This window comes from Anser anser (genome assembly GCF_964211835.1).
Source record: "Anser anser genome assembly, chromosome: 26".
In the NCBI taxonomy this organism is placed as follows: domain Eukaryota; kingdom Metazoa; phylum Chordata; class Aves; order Anseriformes; family Anatidae; genus Anser; species Anser anser.
This window is the reverse complement of record NC_139747.1, coordinates 4,400,403-4,410,644: the sequence shown is the minus strand read 5'-3', so window position 1 is coordinate 4,410,644 and position 10,242 is coordinate 4,400,403. Positions and strand designations below refer to the sequence as shown.

At 41.6% G+C, this 10,242-nt stretch overlaps 1 protein-coding gene across 10 annotated transcripts in view; it reads left to right on the top strand.

Moving 5' to 3' along the window:
* The first annotated feature begins 564 nt into the window (after positions 1–564).
* LRRTM4 (leucine rich repeat transmembrane neuronal 4) overlaps positions 565–10,242 on the top strand; it is a 328,498-nt gene continuing 318,820 nt past the window's right edge. For 2 of the 10 annotated variants that reach the window (XR_014575523.1, XR_014575528.1), the window contains exons 1-3: positions 738–3,040; positions 3,536–3,630; positions 9,868–9,981. The gene's annotated coding sequence lies outside the window, so the exon portion shown is untranslated. Of the gene's footprint in view, positions 3,041–3,535; positions 3,631–6,605; positions 7,105–9,867; positions 9,982–10,242 lie in introns of those variants that run through there. The other 8 variants (XR_014575524.1, XR_014575521.1, XR_014575522.1 and 5 more) reach the window with 8 other exon arrangements.

The following is a 10,242-nucleotide window of genomic DNA, read 5'->3' as shown; positions in this document are numbered from 1 at the left end:
AGGCCTGTCAACAGGCAAACTGGATGAGAACAGTACCAGGAGAAGTGCAGGCACAGAGACTGGGTGGCTCAGCCAGTGCCTTTCAGTTTATCAGAAACACAGCAGAATTTAGAGTCCCTGATCCATGTCCTGCAGTCCAGGTACTAAACAATGGTATTTCAGCATCCATGAGCTTCTTTCATTGCACAGGAGTGTAAGAGCCCCTCCATATCCGAGAGTGAAATCCACGCTGCCCTTTCCACGTGAGTGGGTATCACACTGGTAGAAAACAGCTGCTTGGTACTTGCATGATCGTATTTTTCTTTGTCCTCCTCTCCTTCTATCATCAAAATGCAATGACACAAGATAAATTTTAGTGTATAAATTACAAGCTGAAAAGCTGCCATAACACCTCAGTAGATCATAACAAGAATCTGTTACATGGAAAAAGAAATGAGAAAGCCGTAGGGAAATTTTCTTCAGAGAAAGTATGGTAAGGAACGTACATTATCTTGGACTATGGAACAAAGAGTTGGATTAGTACGAAAAGAGTATTAGTGCTTTATGCAAGGTTTTTGAGCGTGGTTTGCTGCTAGAATTTGTAGTTCCTGTAACAAAGAGCAGTCAGTATGACTGCAATTACTATTTGTCATAATGGAGAGTTTTCAGAAAATGCTTGAAAATTCAGGAGAAAACCTCATTTGTTGCTGGAACAAGTTAAAATTTCAAACTGGATGTGAACATCAAAATGTTCTGACCTTGGATTTGTATGGGTGGGAAAGAAAAAGGGAACAGGGAAGGAGGGAATGTTTTTAATTTTTCAAACTAAATACCAGTATTCTCCCTGAATTTCTCAGAGACCTGTTCACCAGGTTTATACATACAGATAGGAATCCAGAAACTTCATTCGAGAACTATTTTATTCTTTCATCTTGGCAACTTTTACTACCCTAAATGTAAATCATTTTTGGTTTAGCATGCCTGGAGTTTTGCGGGAGCTGACCCTGAATTGTACTGTTTAATTAAGATAACATGTATGCATCAGAAGTGATAAGTGAAAATCTAATAATGGATGAAAAATTGTTTTTAACCTTCATGCCTCTTCTCTTCCCAACATTGCATATATTGACTCCGAATATAGAGTTACGAACATTGCTCATTTTCTTTTAAAGAGCTGATTATCTCATTGACACAATTTTATGTGGTTTTCCAATGTGATCATGCAAAATCAAACACTGAGTACGTTCACCTGTGCATATAATATTAAGCTCCATCTGCGTGTGTGTGTCCTGGCCATAATTCTGTGCTGAATATGCTTAATGAATTTACTATAACCTGACAGGGCAAAAACAAAACAAACAATAACAACAAAAAAAAGCAATCCCTTGATGGCTAATCTTTCTCCTTTGGTTGACATACCACTAGTTCTTGTGAAGGAGAGGAAAATGCTGCAATGTGGCATAAACAACTGGAAAAGCACTGTTTTTGTATATATGGGAAGATTTTTTTTTTAATATTATCTTCAAGTGGACATGTTCATAGAATCACGTTCATAGAGGAGTCTCCTATGACTAACACCCTTCGTGCCTTCTTTGTGGCACTGGTTTTGGTACGGCTGGGAGACTGAGCCAGCTTTGTGGTGCCGGCCTCTCTGAGTTCCTTGTGGTTGGTCTTTCTGAGGTCTTTACTAGTTCTCCCGGAGTCTCCTGCCTTAGAACCTCATATCTACTGTGCAGGGGCACTTCAGGGGCAGGGGGGGGGGCTCCTGTCTCAGATCAGAGACAAGGGTCCACTTTCCCTTGTCCTGTGAGTCTTTCAAACACGCTTGTTTCCCTACCCCTTCCCTGGACTTAAGGCAGGGCTGCTGCTCAGACTGTGTCAACATACAACAAACACCATTTGTGAATCTCCTGCTCAGGTTCCTGACTGCTACGCCGCCTGGTGAGCTCCTCTCACAACTGAGCCACCTGTATGAAGAGCTCACCCAGCTGAGCACACTTGCACCCATGATACAGAGATTCAAAACCACCTGGATGCCATCCTGCACCAGGTGCTCTAGGTGAACTTGCTCGGCAGGGGCGTTGGACAAAACCATCTTCAGAGGTCCCTTCCCACCTTGGCCATTTTTTGACTCTGTGAGGCACCTGCCTGGGGAGGTTGCACCCCCCTAGCCTGGCTTTCAGCCGCAGACCCGCAAGCTCGGCGGGCGGACCCCGTTTCTTCAGCAGCAAGCCCTTCCCACAACACAAACATGACCGGGCCCGCTCCCGGTCACTCCCACACACGAGGAGCTGCCTTTGTAGGACAGAGGGAGGCGCTCCTGGCTCCCCCCCAAGCCTCGTCGGCCTCCTTCGAGAGGGCTGCCGGGGCCTGGCGGCTGCCCCGAGGGGCCTCGATGCAGGAAACCCTCCCCCTGCCCGCCGCCATCCCCCGCTCCCCGGGGGGACGCCTCCGCCCCGGAACCGATCTCCTCAGTGGCTGCGAAATGGTGGCGCTTATCCCCCTGCTGTTAGCATTGCCCAAGGGTTGCTCCTGCTCATCCTGACTACAGACGAAGCTTCCTTCCGAAGCGGGCAGAATGTGGCTCCTCTCTTCTTTCCTGGCCATCGCTCAGGCTGTCCCAGAGGCTGGAAGATGGGGTAAAACATCCTACAACTTCACACCCGTCCCTGTGCTTTGAAAAGGCCTTGTGCCAGCTCTTCTGCGTGGCTCTTAATATAGGACTTAACAGCACAAAATGTAAATCCTTACTGTGCTTTCCATCGTCAAATAATTTTCTTGTTGACATGTTTGGTTGTTTATTTAATGAGCCAGGGCAAGCCCTCTGCTGATGTCTTTCACCACAAGCTGATTGGAAATAAAGCCGCTGAAGTGGTGTGGTGAGCTATTAAACCTGCAATTTTGGTACTGGCCAGCTGGCCACAGAAGACACCGCTGGCAAGCAGCAAAGATTTCTTAGTTCAATGGGATTTCCAATCTTCTGAAATCCGGCATAGATAGATATCCCACAATAGAGTATTATATTTCCACAGCCTGATTTGATTTCATCTTTACGTACACAGTATGTATGATTCTTGTTTTCATGTTATTTATTACTTTTTTTAGCTAAATTAAGGTTTGGTAGCAAGCAGTCCAGTTTCTTGGTTGGGTTCTTGTTTTTATTGGTTGTGAATTCCCACTGATAACATTAAATCTTATGATCTTGGATATTTCCTTTCTTTTTTTCCTCTGGTAAGAATGACACTAGAGAATTTTTATTTTCTCTCAGCTGTTCTGTTACAAACCAGTTCTATTCTTTCTGCCGTTTTAATACCCTAAAATAACAAACCTTAGGAAACTAAAAATCAATGCTGATTAATTCTGATAATTTTAACTCTTATTACACATACCTTTGCTCCTTAGTTGACTTTGGCATGCGTGTCTTTGAATTTTAATTTAGTCAAACATATGCCTGTTAATTAAATTGCAAATATGTGGCACCTCTTATTTGAAGATAGCTATGTCACTTTTTGCTTAGTTTTGTGACGTTCATTTAATTCATTTATATCTGTTTTAGTCAAAATGTGAAGAATGCGGCACAGAAGAGACCAAGCGGAGTGCCCCAAGGGAAATGTCTTGTCCACAGAGGGGTGTAGGAACAGGATGGACAGGGTAAGTAAGGTATCAAGAATCACAATCTTGCTGCAGACACAACACAGCCCTGCCCCTATATTTGAGCCATGAGAGAACCGTCTCCCATCGCACTCCTCCCTCTGAGCTCCCGTTTGTCTTCTGAGCAGCTTTCTGCTCTTCCCATTATCTCACCAATTTACACCCATTTCCTTATGCCCACAGTTACACTTCAGTAGAAGTAGTGAAAAGACACCTCAGTTTTCTACTGAGTTTGCACAATCTTTTTTTTATCACATTACCCATCTGACGTATCAGCTATTTTTTCCTTTTTTTTTATCATGTTTGTAATTCAAGGAAGTTTTTTCCAAATGTATCTTACTTCAACCATAGCAATGGTTAGTTTTCTTCTGCTGTATGAGTTGCTAGATTAGAGTAACTAAGATTCCCTATATTTTGATATTATTCTGTCACAGTATGCAAATTGGTTCCTTTTCCTTTGAGGTCATGCCAGACTGTCCTTTCTGTTTTTTTTTTTTTTTTAATAAAGCAGTAAACAAATTGGACACATGCTAGCACAAATGTTGGAATTCGCTTCAGTTATTAGCCATCATATAAACAAACTGCAGCAACTGCTCTTCCCAAAATGCTTAATATACGGGTTTATTTTCTACTGATTTGTAAGACATATTTCATACGTATTCATTAAGTTTCCAGCTGGGGAGTTAAAAAGAAAAGCTGGTTCTTGAAGCATGAGTTAGCATTTCTAAAGATCAAATCCAGCCGTTTTTGGTATTTGAAACAATTCTGAAGTCAGTCCCCTCTGCCCCTTAAAAAGAGACTCCTTTTAAATCACCTTCTGGCAGCAATCCTAATTTCAGGTACTCAAATAATTACTCATGTAAAAAATATATTTGTGGTTTTGAAGACATTATTTTAAATGATTTTGGACAATATAAATTAGCTTTTAGTAGTGTCATTCAGGATAATCAGGATGATTACATGAATATCCAGTGTTTTCTATTTGAATACTAATAGCCTCAAACTCAGCAAAGGAGCTTCCACTGCATTATTGCTAAATAGTTTTTTCTTCATTTCTTACTGAAGTGCAGTAGAAAAAATAAAGTGGTCTAGGAAGTGTCTGAAGTCAGAAATGTATCCCAGCCCTTCAATTTTGTGGCAAATAATTGGGCCCTGAAGGAATTGGCTGTACAGTTGCTCTCCCAGCTGTAGTGTGTGTACGTTGGCTCAGTTTCTCACAGATGCCTCCCAGCAATACGTTTTGGCAGGAGCCCTAAGGACTTACACCTCAAAGGAGGGGGGAAAGTATGCCTTAAATTGAGGGTTCAAGTTAATACGATCCAGAGCCCCATCCAATGAAGATGTTCACAAGGGAACAAACTCCAAACATTTTAGTGAATTCCATTTTACGCTCAGGAAGGTAAAGTCACTGACAAGTCTTTATTGTTCACCCTATCCAGCATCAGCGACATCTCACTCTTATTAGCCTTTAAACCTTTTAGACAAGCTGCTACTTCAGTTTATTACACCCACACCAGTATCCATGTAAGCAATATCTATTTGTTTTTTTAGAATTGTTTGTTTCCAGAAAACACATATGCTGGCGTGTTTATACATCCTCAGTTCCAGCATCTCAGATTTAAAACGTATGACAGAGAATTTTGTTTAAAACTCTGTCCTGCAGAATTAGTGGAAATGGAAGATTTACCAAGGCTTCGCTGATTAAAATTTAGCTGGAGCATGGGGAAATCTTTCAAAAGTACTTATTAATTTAGGAATATACATCTCTGTTATAAAAGTGACATTGATGCTTAGGAGGCCAGAGGGATTGGATGGATAGTCCATATGGAGGTCAAAGTAGTAGAGAACAACTGATGAAGAGACAACTCATTGCTTTCAGAGCCAGCATACAATACTTGACTTATTTTGGGCTAATTGGTTTAGGCACAGTAATGTTTGTATTCTGTTCCTTGTCCTTAAACTCTGCTAACTCTGGGACTGAGTTCCCCTGTTTGGAAGGGGACAGTAATTGCATTGTTCCTGGTGTTGATCCCGATGGAGGGGCACGTGGGTATTTATTCAGATGGACTGCATTTTTACTGGACCTTTAAGAGGTTTCAGTTTTCTTACTGCTCAAACTGTGTTTGAAAATCATAAGGTAACTCTAGGCAAATATCTCTATGTGGTCAAAAGCAGAAATATCCTTGCTCCTGTGTAAGGAGCATCTGTTTTCTTCCATCTTAGCTTAGCATGAGAATCCACTAGACAGATTCAAAATGTAGGCCTGCTTTTAATGCTGAGCATTGTAATAAATGGTGAATGTTACTTTACGATCAGGTACTTTTACAAAGCTCTTTTCATGCAGTTCTTCCATATTTTCAAATAACAACACCCAATTAAGCACTTGAATCAGTGCTGTCCTCAGCAGAGATGTAATTAAGCAGGTGTTTAAATCCCTTGTTAAATTATTCTCTTCTTTCCTAACCTACCATTACTATTCTGTCCAGAAAAGTAATGCAATAGAAAGCAAATGAATCCTGAAGCCCTGGCTTCAGGCATATAAGGGTCAAACTGTATCAGCCATACAAATAGATCTGTGGAATCCAGTTGGATCTAGGTGAAGCAGAGCAGATTTAAGTAGAGGCTGCTGGATAAAAGCAGTGAATGGCAAAAAAAAAAATAATAAAATCACTTCTTCAGGAAGAAAAGGAGTTGAATGAAATAAAAATCCACTTCCAAAAGGGCTTTATGTGGCACTTTTCCCAACAAATGGCTTGACTCCTGTAATTCAGAATGCGCACAAAATGCGGACATGGCCTGGTCATAAAGAGAATAGGGAAACAAAGAGGTTGCTAATTCAATTTCAAATGTTACAGATCAAACTCTTTACTCTTTGTCCAAATGGAAACCTACACTAAATAACATTATCGTGAATTGGCTCAGCAACTTAATGGACTAAGACTCTCATATCTAACAGATTGCCTGGTCTCTCCTAGGTCTTGGAAACTGTTTCTCTTGTGGATACCTTCAACCAAGCCTCAATATCCGCTTGTTATAGAATAAACAGGATAAAGTCACATCATCATTTTCATTATGTCCACTTAGCTAAAAGATGTGTTAACCATTCTGTGTCGTGTCTTGTCATGCTTACGGCCAGAGGAGCAGGTTCAGGGTCTTTCAGAGGTCTGTCCTTTAAGACAGCTTTCCAGATATGCTTGATAAGCCAACCATGCAGATTGGAGCCTAAGAATTTATTTCTTTAGGATACAAAACATCTCATCTAGGACCCCTAAAGTCTTCTGGACCATTTTGGTCTAACAAGCTGGTTCTTGTAGAATTCGGTACCGCGTATACTAAAGAATCGCAGTACTTCCATTTTCATGTTCCGTGGTCCCATGGCTGCTAGATACTTCAGATCATTGCATTAATGTGCATTTACGGGGTGGGGAGGTTGTATCTTCTGATAACTGCTTTGCTAATTTGCTAATACCTCTTACCCCGGAACGGTAATGAACCCGCAGCAAGACTGACCTTAAGACTGTGCAGGAGGGAACAGCTTATAGCCTTAGGAGCATCATATATCGTGAAAATTTTTTTAAAGTAAAAAGAGGTGGGAGTGTGCGTGTGCAGATGTACGTGTAGATGGGCCCTACCAGTACAGACTGACTGCTGTAGCAGCTCTCTGCTGATGCTGTGAGCAAGCAGCCTAAAGATGAGCAGACAAAGAACGTTTCACACGTTTTAAACGTTCTGTTTCTCTTTTGCTGGTTGTTTTTAAGAATGTTAGTTCAGCTCAATTTGATGGAAGAAAATGAATAGTTTTACAGCAAAGGGGCTCAGGTTTAAAAGTTCTATGAAAATTAAATTGTGTGATGTTAGTCCATCCCAGAAAAATGAGGCTTGTCCTCCACTAGTGCACTCAAATATATAGGTATGTACCTCTGCTAATTTCCACAAACATGCACGATGCAGGGGAACACAGGACAGATTCTTGAGCTCTTGCTAACCCAGGTTGGCAAGTCTTCAAGGAGCACAAGCATGGGTGAGTAATGCCAACTCAGATCTACAGGTGGAACAGCACTGTTCATGCGGTGTTGTGCCCAGCTTAATAAGTAATATGGTGCACGTACTCTGAACTTCACAGCGTTCCTAAGATGGTCTGGTTGGAACCAATTTCTCAGTGGGTTTCTCTGTTCTTGTGATGTAAGATGCCCATGGGCAAGTAAACTTCCTTCAAAGATCTGTTTTTGGACTTTGATGTCTCCTGCTTTGGGAAGTGACTAGTGCTAGCTCTCTGAAAGCGGCTGGGACTGTTTAGCCTCAAGAAGAGAAGGCTCGGGGGAATTTTATCAGCATGTTGCCTGATGAGAGAGAGTAAAAATGCTGGAGCCGGACTCTTCTGAGTGGTAGCCAGTCACAGGACAAGAGGCACTGGACACAAATTGAAATACTGGAAATTCAGTTTAAACATGAGAAAAAACTTCTTTATTGTGAAAGTCACCAAACACTGGGGCTTTCCTAGGTGGGCTGTGGAGTCTCCATCCCTGGAGACATTTAAAACCCGACTGGACATGGCCATGGGCAGCCTGCTGTAGCTCATCCTGCCTTGTGCAGGGATTTGGACTGGACAACTTCCAGAGGTCACTTCCAAACCGCGACTGTTCTGTGGTTTTGTGATTTACGAATCTAATCCATGGTGAAACGCAACGGAACTGAGTGTCCTAGACTTTTAAATGGCTTTTGAAGATGAGACTCGGGCTCCTCAATCAGATACAATGCTGAGTGGAGGAGTAATGTAATACTGTGAAAAAAATTGCCTGAGTTCCGAGCACCTTTCAAAAGCTTACACGTAAATATATAGGTCTAGTGCTTGATATGGAACACTTCAAAACTTTGTAGTGTGCTTTTAAATCCCCCAAATATTTCCACCTATACAACGATTAAGTAACACTTAAAAATAACCTTGTTTCTTTTCGTTAAATTTTGAATCCTAGATAAAACAGCAAAATAACACAGTTGTTTTCCCTTCCCTGATTATTAAATACAGAATGTGAAATACTATTGATGAAGAGTTCATTGCCTAAAAGGTTACTTTCCTAAAAATGAAAAGGAACCAAGCAACGTTTGCTGTGCCAAGGCTCATTTCTTCTGCCTACCAGGGACAATAAGCATGCCATTTGAAAGGTCATTGGTTCTTTTGTATGCTAATAAACAATTAGTATGGCTGGGGGGGGAGATGTGGCATCACCGGCTTTAGAATGTATTTCTGAGCAAATTAACCGTTCATGACAAGTTAAGAATACTGAGGCTAACATCTCCTGGATGATTTCTTAGCCATCATTTCAGGCTGTGTGAAAATATTGCTATTTAATCAGCTCTGGCTAACAATTAGTTTTCTCCTCGACAAGCACCTTCTGGGACTTCAGTTCACCCCTGAGATTATTATATTTTTATTGTAACATTTTATAGCCGATAAGGAAAAAGGATTTAGAAAAAGAAAATAACTGACTTTTTCTCCCAGGCAGTTATAATGGTGTATGCATATGAAATATGTGTGCATGGAATATAAATTTGATATTATTCCAGTCATTTTATTGCAGCGGTAGTGGTGAAGTTTCACACATTCTGATAATTGCCATGCTCTCCCTTTGCCCCCCACCCCCTCACACACACTGCAGCCACACAGAAACTGTCCATCTGGTCAGCATTCGGGGAGGAAAATAACTCTGATGGTGGATGGAAGCACCTAACTTGCTGAAAGCCAGATACAGCAGTTTGAATAGTACGCACAAAAGACTTGCTCTTCCTATTTCTGAATTGCTCAGGAACATCTGCAGGCTAGCAATCAATTTTTTATTTTTTATTTTTTTTTTAGCTAATCATTGGAAAACACATTTTAGACTTCCTGGAATGACTTTCACCTGTCCTATTTTCTTTGCTTGGCTTTCATATTAGTTCTGCCTGCCATTTTTTGGATGCCGAGGGATATTCTCTTGCTAAGTTTCCAGAATACAGTAACATTGAGACAGGATTTTTTTCAAATGGCGTAAAAGCAGCTGCTGCATGAACGAGTGCAAGGAAGTTGGGTAGCTGGGAAAGCAGAGGGGTGCAAGCAGGTGGGCTCCAAGCTCCTTCTATAGTCTGGTTTCTTGTTAGAGGTATGTTGAGGTGAGGGGGAGGTTGGAAACCTGTGTTAATCTGCAACTCTCTTGCTTCCAAGAGTATCTAGTTGATGTTGTCCTTGTTTTTTGGCCCCAGGCTTTCTCTCGCATCCTGCAGAGCCCGCTCTTTTCAGATCAGAAGTCTCAAGAGGATTACCCAGCACGTCTCCCAGCCTTAGGACACATGCAGCTCTGAACATGGGGGAAAGTGGTATGTATGCAGTACATTTCTTTTTTCTGGATGTGGAGTCAGCTTTGCATATTCTAATCCCAGATGGAGGAATGAGCTGTGCACGTAACAGAGCTGGGCAGAATGCAAAAACATCTGCTGTGGTTGAGAAGTCTCAGGCAAATGGTGAAACGTTAGCAAGCCCACCTGGTGCAATGGTAGGGCAGAATACTTGCAAATAGGCAGATGAATGTGTGCAACAGGTATGTTATATCAGCAGAAATAGGAAGTCAGGATGAAATA